We start from the raw sequence: 15,451 nt of genomic DNA, 5'->3' as shown, positions 1-15,451 counted from the left end.
TAGGGAATGTTTCAATATGAAATGAGAGTGACTGACATTAAGAAATGAGATCCGGGGGTGCCTTTCTCTAAATGAGACCCATTCTGAGCAATCAAGACCTTGAACTAAACACGAGACTGTGTATGCTTTGCTTTAATGTCATCGCAATTATTTCCATTATCGTGGAGGTATGGACGCTAAACCAGTAGATATCACGATGACTTTCAAGATTTGGTTGCATTAACTTACCATTGAAATTCCATGAACTGACAGTGTGATAAAATACGTTGATACCATCTAACAAATGGGGAAGGATCGAAAAGGATCTTTCTCGGGTGGTACCTAAAATGGTGAAAATATATAATAAAGCAACATAATATTGACAAATATATAGGTACATACTTCCCACAGCTCACAAAAACCAATGTTTTGTCTGTTTAGGTAAGTAAGTAGATTAGATTATTTCTACTGTTCACTATGATCTAGTCTAAAATAAACTTTTCGAAATGGTTTTTGAAATGGTTCGCCTTGCAAAATTAATTAGATCAGAGATACAAAATTAATTAGATCAGAGATACAAAATTAATTAGATCAGAGATACAATTCGACCTTTGTGGAATAAAGAATACCGAAACTTTAATCTATTCTGTGGTTGAAAAGTTTTATTCTTTATTGGTGTTTAGCACACTTTGTAAGCTACTCATTCTAAGAAACGTAATACATATATGTATGTATAACTTTATAGCATATAACCATTATTGTGGTTAAAGTTTTAAACAGGCAAGGTGTTCCGTGCGGTTTAAATATTGTTCATAATAAATATTCTCGTTTTGATTATAATAACAATCAATTCACCCACCCGCTACTGAGTTCACGCAGTTATATTCTATTTGAAATAATCGGTTTCCAAATAAGCATTGACTGTTATTTGAATAAGGTACTTATCTACTTACACATTAAGTATCGACATGAAATTTATTCGCAATTATTATAGGTATAATAATATCAACCTTTCAATAATGCGGGTGGTTTAAAAATAAATATACCTATATCTATGGCCGTAATATCGAAATATTACAAGATAAAAAGAACTTTTTATATACAACGTTTTTAAATTTTCTGTTCAATTATTATGCTCAATATGCTCAAACTTGTACTTGTACTATATGAAGTAAATAAAAAAAACAAACAAATATAGAACACTGAAATGTCATTATGATTTCCATATGAACGCACGTATATTAATAATTTAGTTGCTAGGACCACCCACTTAGCAACCAATAATAGTGGATTGGATTACGGACTTCTTCCAAAATAACTTATCATACAAAACAGAATTAACTGAAAATGAATTCAATTCTACTTAAAGATCGCTAAAAGTATTAAAATAATGTATTGGCATCGTGTTCTGATATATTCTAAAAGTTTCAAATGTCTAGCCAGTCGGGAAGTTAGTTACAAATCGATTGCAAGATTTGTACTGGATAAACAACCACCGGACAAATAAGAATACGAGCTAATAAAAACGTTGTAATAATAAGTATTGGTGTATTTGACGGCTTTTCGCAATAACTGTATTGTTAAATAATCATGGCGCTATTTTGATTTTCATCATTATATATTGACGAATTGTGGGCTATAAAAAAAATCACGGAAAGGTTCAGTCCCTTGGATCGCATGTGAAAAGGTATAAAACAGAGAATTTAGATACTTTTGGCACATAGCACATCATATGAAAAAAATGTGATAACTGATCAATCTAAGAAGACGATAAAGTGTTGTCCAAAAATACTTCCTGGCTGGACAATCACTGTTAAGTGTAACTGCATCACGAGCGTTGGTTTTTAACCTACGACCTGGACCAGATGTAAAACATAACGTATGAATGGAAGAAACTGTCATTGATTAACCGCATATGAACTTAACGTGCATAAAGAAAAAAAATAGAATGAGATAAAATTTATGAAGAAAATGTGTATACGGAAATATGTCCAAAAATCTGTGGTTGCATTACTTGGCTGTTTTTGAGGTCGTGGGTCGCTGGTTTGATCCCGACGACATTTTTTTTTTCAAAAGAATGTTAATGCCCCAGGTAGGTATATTTTATAGATGGAACGTCACTGAAGTGAAATGTTTGCATAAATTCGCCTTATGCAAGACCAAGACAATATACAAAATTTATTGATGTTAACTAAAGACTATTATACATACTGGTTTAAATGTATATGACATTTAATATAGAATATTTTGTTTATCTATAGAGATACCTACTGACAATATACAATGTAATATTGAATTTACATGTGAAATTTAATTTTCTTGGTCGTCCTATATCTCCTTTCATCCCTTCTTATGTAAACACTCTACCTATGCTAGTTTGTATATTATAAGATCTCCTTGCCATCGCCATTTTGTGGGTATATATTATCATCATCAGTCGGAATCTGGCCACTGTTAGATGAATGCCTCTCAAAGCTGATTTCAATTTTCTCGGTCCGGTGCGTTGCGTTGCCAAGTACTTCTGCAGAACTTAACCATTTCATCAATCCAGTGGCCTCTAAGTCTACCTTGTGAACGTTTTGTATCTCTTGGGTACATTTGGGTGACTAGATGTTTCCTTATCCATTTATTCAGCTTTGTCCTTTCACGTTATGCCCAGCATGCAACTTTCCATACCACGCTGTGCTACTCTAAATTTCTGGGTCTCTCTTTTACTTAGGGTCGATGTTTCACACGCATATGTGATTAGGGGACGCACACACTGGTGTGGGTATATATAATTAGATACGTAGCACAGTATAATATTGCTTAACAGACTAACCTTTAATATCTCTAATCTTTACTGAATATCATACGCACATAACAGATTATCGCATGTCACATTGAATACACACTAATACGTTTCAATATAATTATAATGTTTACATTATATAGTTGAGGTTTCGTTAGCACTTTGAGATTGGTGCCGATAAAGTTTAAAATGGATTCGACGTCAACATTTTTTTTTATTAACGAGACAAAAACAAATTGTAGTAAAAAATAGTTTGATCAAAAATGGAGAAGTGTTGAATCAAAAAAGTTTGTGTATTTGTTCACGTCAAGTATAAAATAAAACTTTCTTTTAAATGTCACATTTTCATATAAACAACGTACTATTTCGTTTGCTGTAGAGCTGTTTTTTCTAAAATTAATTGGAACGAAATAACCTTTTTTTAGATAGCTGAGAGTAGAAAGAAGTTTATAATTCTTTGACTAGACGTCTACTAGTATTATTAATTTAATAAAACGGCTTCTAGAATAATATGTAAGTTTTATGATTATTATAAAAGACACAATTTATTACGTCACAATATCGAATATTACGTTTCAGCATAAATAATATGTAATAACTTCTAGAGAAGCTTTTAAAAAATTGCCGATAAAATATTAGAAAGCGGTTAGTGAGGTGGAGCCCTACCACTTAAATACCTTACTATCATAATTTGATTTTAACAAAAAATACACGGTATTTTATTAGTGTGTATTTAATACAGTGTATACAATTTTTTTTTTAATCTAAATAATTGTCATATTTATTATTGCCACACGCATTAATTGCACGAGCAATATTTTTTCAATGAAATATTATATAAAAGACATATCGATCGACTGGGTTTATTGTCCCTCTCAAAATCATCGCTCAAGACCTTGCAACAATATGATAGAAAATCGCAACGGGTCTATTCTATATACAAGTAGTAGGAATATGGTAGGAAAGACAGTATCGAATTATTAACACATAACGTGTAAGTTAACCGCCTGAACTGTCTATCTCGACCTAAAATTTATGACAGTCAAGAGAGGTGCTGTTAGAACATAGTACTTATTGTAACAATTATCACTAAATTATTACCATTATATCCATTACAAAATTGGTACCATCTGTGGAAAGTCGACGTTCAATATCTGATTTATTTTTAAAATTGGTTTTGTTGACTCCAAATTTAAAATATAATAATTTATATATGCTTCCTATTTCTTCTCATATAATTTCTTTATATTTATGTTATTCTTGTAAGGATTAATTGAGAGGAATAATGATATTATAAATAAAATAAATTATAATACGTGTTAATAATTCTATTATTTTCATACTATTTAGCTGACGCAGTGAACCAATAGAGGCTTGACAATATAATAGACCTGCAGGAAAGGTGTTATAGTATTAAAAAGAGATATTAAACTTATAAAAATAATTTATTTAATTTAACAAAGAAGATTATACAAAAATACTATATTATGACACATAATGTATAAAGATCTCGAAATGGAACCAATTTGGATTCATCGATCAAACCGATACGATCAACCGGCTCAAAAGGTCCACGGCATTCTAGTTCTGTTCCAGATTTCCTAGTGAAGATCATGCTTTTCGTCAATCCGCCGCTGTATATGCTGATCGCAGATGAAGTGCTCGAATTGATACGGGCGATGAGCGACTCGACCAGAACCGTCTGCGTGTAATTGCGAAGCCTGGTTCTAAGAGTCTTATTCCTCTTTATGACGTTGAGCCATACTGAGTCCACCTTCGAAGCGGCATGGATACCTGGGTCGTCCAACATACTGTAAGAAAGAAAAAAAATGTTAGGAATTATATTCTAAAAGCAATTTAAAGAAAAAATGCAAATAGACAATTCAGTACAACAAAAATTGAGGTAAGTAAAAAGTACCTTAATATTTTTGATGATATTTCAAACGGAAGTCTCAAAATAAAATCAATGTCGCGTTGTGGTGCAACCTTCCATGATCCCAAAATGCAAAGAAGCGGAGACAAAAATTCCATTTCAATTCTAGGTAAATTCGCAAAATGTATTTTTTTAGCGAAATCCGTTATATTTTTTTAGGTTTTTTATCCAGGTCCTTAGGATTCGAACGCCGCCCGTAGTAAAAAGGTAATTTGTTTGAGACGGACAATTTCTAAATTTAATGTTTTCAGAAGCAAATTAATGATTTGTGAACATGTCATTAACTGTTTTATTTATTCGAAATTTAAAACAAGAATTAATTAGTTAATTATACGGACGAACAATACGGAAATTTATTTTTCTATATAGAATTGTTTTTCAAATTTTTTCTTTATTGCGCTTAGGTTTTTCATCATGTCCGATCCTAATAAGATCATATGAGCTTCCACAGATGTATGTATTAACAGATTTTTTTTTACGAGAAATGGATGTCAGCCACTTTCTCAACCTACTAGCTCCATACTCTGACTCATACACAAATTGAAAAACAATATGTGTGTCGCTACATTTCGAAATCAGCCAAACCACCTTTATGTATTTTTGACTTTTTTATGAATTGCTGAAGAACTACTGCTTTCTAACATTTCTGCATTATCAAAATGTAGAATTTATTAATTTTAAATAGTGTATTCTCGAAATAATATAAAATTTCTTATTCTCCTTAGCAAGCCTCGGTGTACTTCTTTGAACTTCTATAAATGTATAATAATATATTATTTTCAATCCTTTATTATGTTCTCTCTTTATAATAATATTTCATGTCATGTTGTAAACGTCTTAAACTTATAATTTGTGATGTCTACAATAATCGCGCCGTGAGTGTAAAACCAAGGCATCTGCAAAATACATATTTTGGATATATTAGAGTTTGAAGTCTTTGTTTTGTTAGGAGAAATAGAGTTTCTAAAAAAACATAATAGTTTGTTTATATATACATTATATTGCATGTTCTTTCAGTTACTTCACTTTTACATTATCAGGTTCACGACTTTTGCAGTTGTTTTGTATTTAATCTCGAAATTGAAAAATTTATATTTTGGATATATTAGAGTTTGAAGTCTTTGTTTTGTTAGGAGAAATAGAGTTTCTAAAAAAACCTTTCTTTCAGTTACTTCACTTTTATATTACCAGGTTCACGACTTTTGCATTTAATCTCGAAATTGAAAAATTTGCAGATGCGTTATAAATTGGTACCATCCGTGGAAAGTCGACGTTCAATATTTGATTTCTTTTTAAAATTGGTTTTGTTGACTCTCCATTTTTTTAAATAGATATATACTTTTTTTGTATATAATTTAAACATTCTTCCTAATTTTTCTCATATAATTTCTTTATAGTTAGGTATGTTATTCTTGTTAGGATTAACTATATTATAAATAAAATAAATTACAATACCTGCAGGAAAGGTGTTATAGGATTAAAAAGAGATATTAAATTTATAAAAATAATTTATTTAATTTAACAAAGAAGATTATACAAAAATACTATATTATGACACATAATGTATAAAGATCCCGAAACGGAACCAATTTGGATTCATCGATCAAACTGATACGATCAACCGGCTCAAAAGGTTCACGGCATTCTAGTTCAGTTCCAGATTTCCTAGTGAAGATCATTCTCTTCGTCAATTCGCCGCTGTCTATGCTGATCGCAGATGAAGTGCTCGAATTGATACGGGCGATGAGAGACTCGACCAGAACCGTCTGCGTGTAATTGCGAAGCCTGGTTCTAAGAGTCTTATTCCTCTTTATGACGTTGAGCCATACTGAGTCCACCTTCGAAGCGGCATGGAGACCTGGGTCGTCCAACATACTGTAAGAAAGAAAAAAAAATGTTAGGAATTATATTCTAAAAGCAATTTAAAGAAAAAATGCAAATAGACAATTCTGTATAACAAAAATTGAGGTAAGTAAAAAGTACCTTAATATTTTTGATGATATTTCAAACGGAAGTCTCGAAATAAAATCTATATCGCGTTGTGGTGCAACCTTCCATGATCCCAAAATGCAAAGAAGCGGAGACAAAAATTCCATTTCAATACTAGGTAAATTCGCAAAATGTATTTTTTAGCGAATTTTGTTATATTTTTTTACGTTTTTTATCCAGGTCCTTAGGATTCAAACGCCGCTCGTAGTAAAAATTTTCTTTTTTTTTATGGACAATTTCTAAATTTAATGTTTTCAGAAGCAAATTAATGATTTGTGAACATGTAATTATCTGTTTTATTTATTCGAAATTTAAAACAAGAATTAATTTTGTTCATTATACGGACGAACACTAGTTTATTAAAAAACTATAATTAATTATCGATATAATATATTTTTGGTACCTACTTAGATAGATTTGTTGACAACTTAAATTTGAAGGGTATATACTTTTGAACTCGTTAATTACTTATCTGAATACATTTATATAATACATACCTTTACATATTGTACCTAATATAATTAAATTATAATAAGCATATTTACGAATATTTGTTCTGTAATATGACATTTTTTCATTTAATAGTGATATTTTGTGGGATGTTTCTCATTTTTGTTGTGTTTCTTTGTTCTTTATTATGTTATGGTTTAATTAAAACTTTTGTGTATGCAGTATACATATTATATATGTATTTGTATTGATTAAATATATATATTCGTATTTAGTCAGACACCGTTAGTGATAGGTGCAAAACTAGTTAATGCGTTCGATAAAGACATAGATATTTTCGGTGATGTGCGGCCAAAGAGACTTTACAATCTCTTTGTGTGCGGCGTATTTTGTTTTTGAAATTTAATTTTATTGTATACTATCGTTTATGTTTTTTTCTTCTCTCTTGTGAGGATAATAATATTTGCTATAGTATATTACGTAATTTAATCTCTTCATTTAACTTTTTTGGAGAGAATCAGATTTTTATCAATTTAAATCTCATGTTGTGAACGTTCTGAAATAATATGTCCACAATGTTGTTTTTAATACATAGATACATTTATTTATAAGTACTTCTAGGAACATATGAGTACATAGTCTACATCGGATCCGTAGTCATTAGAAGTTATAACGGTAATACTTACTATAGACACTCTAAATTGTTAAGACTGCCAAGAAATAATAAATACTATTGATACAAGTGTTGTTTCAAGGAACCGAGACGTAGATTCTGGTGTTCGAGGGACAGAATCTTGTGAAAAATCTTTCGCCCAATCTCCGAGGAAGACACCAGGAAATGTCGCTACACTCATGAGCACTATAAGTTCTTTGATAAACCTGACACCGTCAGATTTATCAAAATCCAGTATCTGCGATAAGCCGGTCATTTAACACGTATGGATTAACAAGCACAGGCAAAGCGCCTCTCGTTTAATAGTTCAGAAAGAGTGTGTAAAAACCATGAATGCAAACTCTGGTAGCGGTAGAGAAGAATAAAAATATATTTACATATGTTTAGTGAAGTTAGACAGAGAACAGATAATCAAGTAAAGACGATCTTAATAGTGTTCGCAGTGTAACTTTTTATTAATTTTTATAAATGTAATTACTTTGTTGATTACGGTATCTTAAGAAAATATGGTACAATTTAATAACACTATTAATTAACGGCTGTCTCAGTATGACGGTGGGTTTTATCTCTTCCAACCACCTCAAAAGGGTGTATATTTCCTTGCATGGATGTAATGGCAACAATCTAAGCTGCAATAACTAGTACGGATCGCTGCATTTGCATATTTGACGCAGATTCTGTCAACACTTCCGACACTAATTCAATTTCGGCTTGAATAAACCTTTCAGCAATTAAATACACAGTCTGTCTATTTATATGTAGGTACCTCATACACAAATCACGAACGGGTATAATTACGTTAAAACACAGTACACAGCGGCGGTGTAGTGATGCACATATCTTGTTGTTTTGTAATTTGACCCATTACGTAAAATAAATAAAAAAACCTTTTTCACATTAACTTTCAATGATTAATCAAATATTATTTATTTTATAATACAACCAAAACATTCAATCTCGACAGTAAATAAACCTGAAGTGTATAATAATAATGTTATAATACAATAATAAAATAATTGTATTTGTTATTATAGTATTAATGTCGCGTGTACGCGTGTATGGATTTACTTACACAATAGTATGTATTTTCAACTATCGCGTTAATAACTTACTGTTTACACGTATCTGTACTGACTCTCTCCAATCTCATTCTTCAAGCGTTAGCAAGACGCTATGTTGTCATTCTATGGTGCTATTTGACAGGTTCAGACAGATTCGGATAAGTTCGTAGATAATCGGTAGACGTCAAAATATTCTGTGCGGTGTAGGTAGTATTTATTCCGGCAGTATTATCGTTCTACTGCGCATGCGCACCACCATGCAAGTATCAATAATTATTACGTGAAAGTTCAGAAACTTCTGAACTTTTTGATACATGCATGCAATCTTGCAACTGTCTTGCACGATAATATATGTTTACACGTGTATTTTCTTATTATAGACGCGATAATACGTACTGTCAGCAGTAAATCCATGCACGTGTAAATGGGGTACCTATAAGGTTGCAAACAGAGATTTCAATTGAAAAAAAAAACAATTGGTTCTATTCAAACAAGTTAAACAAATTTGCAGGTTGTAAAAGAGTTTTTTGATATTTGTGATGGTTACTTACGATGTGAAATAATACTCGTAAGTCAATATTATAATTTTTTTATTTTTATGATTATTTATTCTCAATAAAAATACTGTCAGCGTTTTCTTGTCAAACACCTTTTCCCAGTAAAATTTCAAATTGTGGGGCACTAAAAATCTTAGGGTTTCACATCAACAATTACATAAGCCCAGATACCCTGGTTGGTGCGATGTTATAGCTGATAAGCTATCAGTCCATTTCGTTCTAAAACAAGGATTGTCATCCAGGACTTTATTTAAAAACTTTTAGCATGCGGCAGTTGAGAATCCTAAGATATTCTTCCTGTAGGATGAAGCCAATGTGGCTTGTGCTTTAAGCTAAAATGACAATTTTGGTTAATAACACATATCATGAAATTTTTGGTCTCCTCATTCACCAAATTTGATGACCCCTGACTTATTTTTATAGGACTGCTTGAAAAAGCTGGTATATATATATATAAATTAAAAAAAAATCTATTTTTAATGTCATAAGAAGAGTGCTCCATATTTTATTTTTTATTTGACGTTAATTTCACCGAATCATGCTCTGTATGTCTTTTTGTCTTAACTAGACTCGAAGCTCTTGGAATACATCTTCCCAAAATATTATTATAGTAGTTGTATGTATATTGAATATGAAAGTGAATAATATGAAAATATTACTCTCAATAATTTGACTAAAACTTTGATTCTACGCATCTACGTTTAAATTATCGATCCAGATAACCCGTGGTCGTCTCACATTTTACTTTCCCCCTAGACTATTATCAGAACCCGTGTGTAGAGCATGTATGTATGAAGAGCTGAGATGAAATAACATAGGTTCATAGGTATAATATAATTTATATTCTTTTAAATCTCACAATTTCAAAACAACGTAAATAAAGAGACAGTAATTACCGTTTATTTGTCATTTTGAATATAAGTTTAACATTTGAATTATAATACAATAATTATTTATAACCTTTTCGTTTTGTGAATACAATTTAGGAAGTATATTTTGTGGATTGGCCACTGAATTAATTATACGTGCTGTGTGTATAAGAATCTTAGATATTCGATGATACACCACAACATTCTTGTAAGATATATGGATAATAATGTACAGATTCATTGTGACATATTCGTCAGGCTCTACGCATCCTTTTAAATCAAAAATCTTCATGAGAACTTTGTAAAAATATATTTATTATGCCCAGTCCACCCAACAAAATAATATTATTATGTACTTACATATATGTAAACCACTATACAGAGGACCATATGCACGGAAAAAAGCGATTCTCAGTTGTGCCGTTTTTGCTTGCTAGCATTGAAACAGGTATTGTAGCAAAACATACAAATACACCAGCGAATCGCCCATTGTGCCACTGTGGATTGATTTAACGATACGGACATGGACAATGTTTTCCATTTATGTCGAGGAGTATAAAAGTAACACGGAATGTTTGCAAATAATTTTTATACAACTTTCGAACAGTTTTTAAACAATATAAGTTACCTACACTTGTTCACGAATTTAAGTATCTTGATTTGTACTAGGCATCATCATTTAATGCACTATTACATTATTTCTGTATCTCCGAGAACATTCTTGGACTTAAATACGGAAAATAATGAGACATAAAATATCTGTTGCGGTCTTGTCAGACGTTTCAAATTTATTTATTTTACATATAATGAACATAGCAGATTATAAATGTATTATTTATTATTTCGCCCAGTTCCTCATTATTATAGGCAATATTTGACAATAAAACTATCGCATAATAATTATTTTGAAGTTATATGAACTGAAGTAGAAAGATTGGCCCGGTGTTCTTCTGCTTTGAGTCTGCATTACTATTTCAGTTTTTGACCCATTCACCTGTAGACCCACGGCTTTGGCAGCCTTTTGTATTTAGTCAAAAACTTCTCTAATATTCGTAGCTCACATGAATTTTCGTACAATGTTAAGGTCATCTGCATAACCAATTATTTTAATCCGATTAATTTGCTATTTATAGAGACAAAGCTCTCATAAAAGGATCACAATAATATAACTGACATAAATTAGATTCAGAGCTTATAATAATTCCACCTAAGAATAGAGGGATACCGCCTACTATACCTGTTAAGATCGTGGGTGATACAAAATAATTATTATACGATAAAGGAAAATAGGTACACTTTGATGCTAATGAAATAATATTGGATTTCATTACGAAAAAAAAAATGTTTTATCAACAGCAACGTTTGCTATCATGTTATCAAATAAATTAAATCTTACCTTTCATTATATTTCTATAGAAACTAATATTTAATTTATTATTTTATATTATACAATACTATGTAATATGTAGGTAAATCTAACACAGAAAGCAGTGAGACGTGCACCCTTTGTAATTTTTGGAAATAATAATAAAATTATTTAGGAATGTATTTTCAAGCAAAATATAACGATTCTACTAAAAATATTATTCTCTTTTAAATATGGGACAAGATATATCATATCAAAATGTTCTGCTCTATTGTATAAAAAAAGAAAAAAACATGGTTGTCGGGACTGATTTCATCATGATAAATATTTTTAGGGTTGGAGGGTGGAGGCACGCGAAAATAGTTACATTGGGCAACTGTAACTTTTAAAGAACAAACACTAAGTAAATGCGAATTAAATATTATAGGTACCTATATTATAAATATTAAATGGCTTCATGGAAATTAATCACTCATAAAGACATGTTTTAAATTCAGAATCGTTTTACCATTTTTTATTAGTTTCAATTAAAGGACCAATCCATTCATTTTATTGGCTGTAGACTTGAATTTATAATATTTATTTGAAAATATTATGATCTTCAATGTTCAATGAGTAAAGGTATGGTTAAATATCTTTCATATGAATGAAATATATAGGTAGGTATTCAATATTAATTATGTACCTACACAGAATCCCTCGCGGTTGAATCTTAATAACATTAGAAAAAAAAACTAAGTAAATATTTTTATCTAAGTATGCAAAGTTGATATTTAAATGAATAATATTTTTATGCTACGTTTAGAAATTATTTAAATGTGTATATACATGCGTGGAACCGGCATGTATAAACACGAATATTTACTCTTGAAATAATAAGACCGAATTATTATAATATGTAGAAATGTGGAAGTTATGTACTAACCTTAATAAGGATAAATGTTTACCCTTAGAGATTTACAATCCCAGGATTTTACATAAATTTAATAACCAGGTATATCTTATAAAATATTATAACCATGAGATATAATATATATTAAGAAATTCTTAATTTATATTCGTACAGTATTTTGTTAACGTAAAAACTTTCTTGAATGTGGTAGATACGTTTTGTCAGTATTAAGTCGTCTTTTCAGTGTAATACTGTGATTTAAATATGTAATATTCCCATAACAATTATTAATTGTAATATATATATAAGTACCTATTCTTAATTATATATTTTCAAACCTAAGTATCTTGTGTTTTTTTGGATGTCACTGCAGTGGGAAAAATAATACCGTCAGTGTTGTTATTATTGAGGGAAAAACCCTGATGAAATAATATAATACGTATTATTTGTCTTATCGGTCATTTAATATATGGTAGAAGTGACGAAGGGTGACTTTTGGAAACAGGTAGGTTGTGGAGAAAGCACACTTGTTAGATGTATTTACGGGAAATAAGATGATAATCCGACATAACTACTGATGAATAGGTAGGTACACAAATACCGATGAAATTTCAAAAGCTCACTGATGGTATAAAATTAAGCATTTAATTTGAATTATGTATTTTCTTAAATATAAACGCAAGATACGCTCAAAATATATTGAAAATATCCATGGTGTGAATCTGTTCCATAAAAAATTTATAATTTAACTAGTAAACTAGACATTTTAAAATACTTCTATATTTAAAACACAGACTTACAATATCAGATTTCAACTTATATAATTGGCTGAACAAATTGTCTAAGTCTATGAATAAACTAACTGACAAATAAAAATCACGAGATAAATTATTTATTATTTTTAACAACAATCAATATGTGATTGAATCCCATAGAAATATTTTTTTTTAAATTATCTTATAAATTATTTTGAATAAATGTGCACTTATGTAAAATATAAGCGCTCCTTGAATAGCTTATCTATTTATATGGGCCGCCGCAGACGTCTTGAAATTATGAGAAACAAACTTCATATAAAAAAAGTTTTCGATTCACGCGAACGTAATCCATACAATATGTGAAGCGAAACGAGATTTTGCTTGTCTTTTTAAACCTTCGAGACATGCCATAAATGGTGCTCATTGAACTAGTGGAAAAGATCGTAAAATTATTATGACAATTATACGATAGATGTCGTTGGGCATATTGAATATATTATTATGTGATTATATTATTTAATGTCAATATAAAAATTATTTTTCTTAAGAAGGTAGGCTTTAAATAATCGCCTAGTATGGAGTCTTCGCCACTGTAAGGTAGTATTAATTTATTTTAAGGGTCTACAGATTGGTAATAAGCAGACTATACCCATTGTATGGGGACGACACGCGTACGTGGAATATAAAGACTGCGCATTTAAAGAAAGTCAAATGAGATATCAAAAATGATGACTACATCGTTTTATTTACAACTACTACTCTACATTTATTTTGATGTGCTTGTATGTCTTTCCTAGTCCTACAATACAAATTTGGGTAGAAATGCTCGTTTGGTTTAAAATACGTAAACAATCTCGCATAGGTATGTATTTCCAAAAATTAGCTTCATTTTAAAAAATGCCGTACTTTTACTATAATGTTTTATATTTCCCTATGCATTCAACGGTATGGTGGATTTGTTAATAACCCGATTGTGTTCTTCACAGAGTAAGTGGTTACATATAATGTCTTTTTAATACAATTTAAGAACGTGATATTGTACAAAGTTTGACGTGTTTGTTATAAGTTATTTGACCTGGATACTGTTTTGTCTGCCTATTATTCATTGTCATATCGTTCTTTCAATATAGTTCTACGAAAATGTATGACGTGAGGTTTAGGGTAATGTGATTTTTAAAAGCAGCTTCGTGACAGCGTCAAGTTCATTAAGTTCATTATGGAAACTTGAGAAGATTGTTTGGCGCGTTGGCTTTTCTTCTCCCATCTCTTTGAAGTCTAGACACGGGCCAAAGTCAACGTACAACGTGAGACAAACCTTATTATCATAAATATGGAAAATCTTGAGGTAAATTACCATAACAAGGAGTGTTGCTGGAAAACAAGTTACAGAGAACAAAAGTTAAAATTAAAACAATGTTCTAAGCCAAGCAGGAAGGTGTTTTTAAAAGTTACAAGATTGTTTCGTAACTATTTTTACGTCTTTCAAGCATGACTTAGTTCAGTTAAAGAACAAACGGAAAAAGAAAAGTATTTTTTGTGATACCATTAAAGTTAGTAGGTATTAACTATGTTTTACTGTACATTCAGAAAGGCACGCCGTCATTTTTAAAAAATATAATTAACAGCATTACGAAAGTTTTAACACAATAACTTTTTTGTAAACTTTGGTCATTATTATTTTTGATTGGATAGTTTTTTTAATCCTCTCACCAAACCTAATTCCATTTAAGTTAAAAAATACCCCTTTTAACTATCGAACTAATTTAAAATTTTCAAAAGAAACCATAATGAATTGCTTTGTTTTTTCACTTTTTTACTCGATGAAAATAATATAAATAGAAAACTGGAAGTTAAAAAAAAGTAATATATTTGGTTTGCAAAATAACACGTATGCAAAAATAATAACAGTTATTAGAACCTCCAGTGGGTCTATTCTATGCTTATCGACCGCTAAAGTGATAAATATTATCAAACTTAGGGTAGGTTTGTATCAAAATATTAGCACGTATTGTAACAATTACACGAAGCTGGTTTTTATTGTTGCAATAAGTGCGATATTTTAACAGCAGCAAGATAGGTGCTGTTAAAATATCGCACTTATTGCAACAATAAAAACCAGCTTCGTGTAATTGT

The sequence above is a fragment of the Rhyacophila brunnea genome, unplaced genomic scaffold (genome assembly GCF_057557595.1).
Source record: "Rhyacophila brunnea isolate RB1 unplaced genomic scaffold, BYU_Rbru_1.0 scaffold_8, whole genome shotgun sequence".
In the NCBI taxonomy this organism is placed as follows: Eukaryota; Metazoa; Arthropoda; class Insecta; order Trichoptera; family Rhyacophilidae; genus Rhyacophila; species Rhyacophila brunnea.
The sequence above is the reverse complement of the archived record's forward strand: the minus strand, read 5'-3'. Positions refer to the sequence as shown.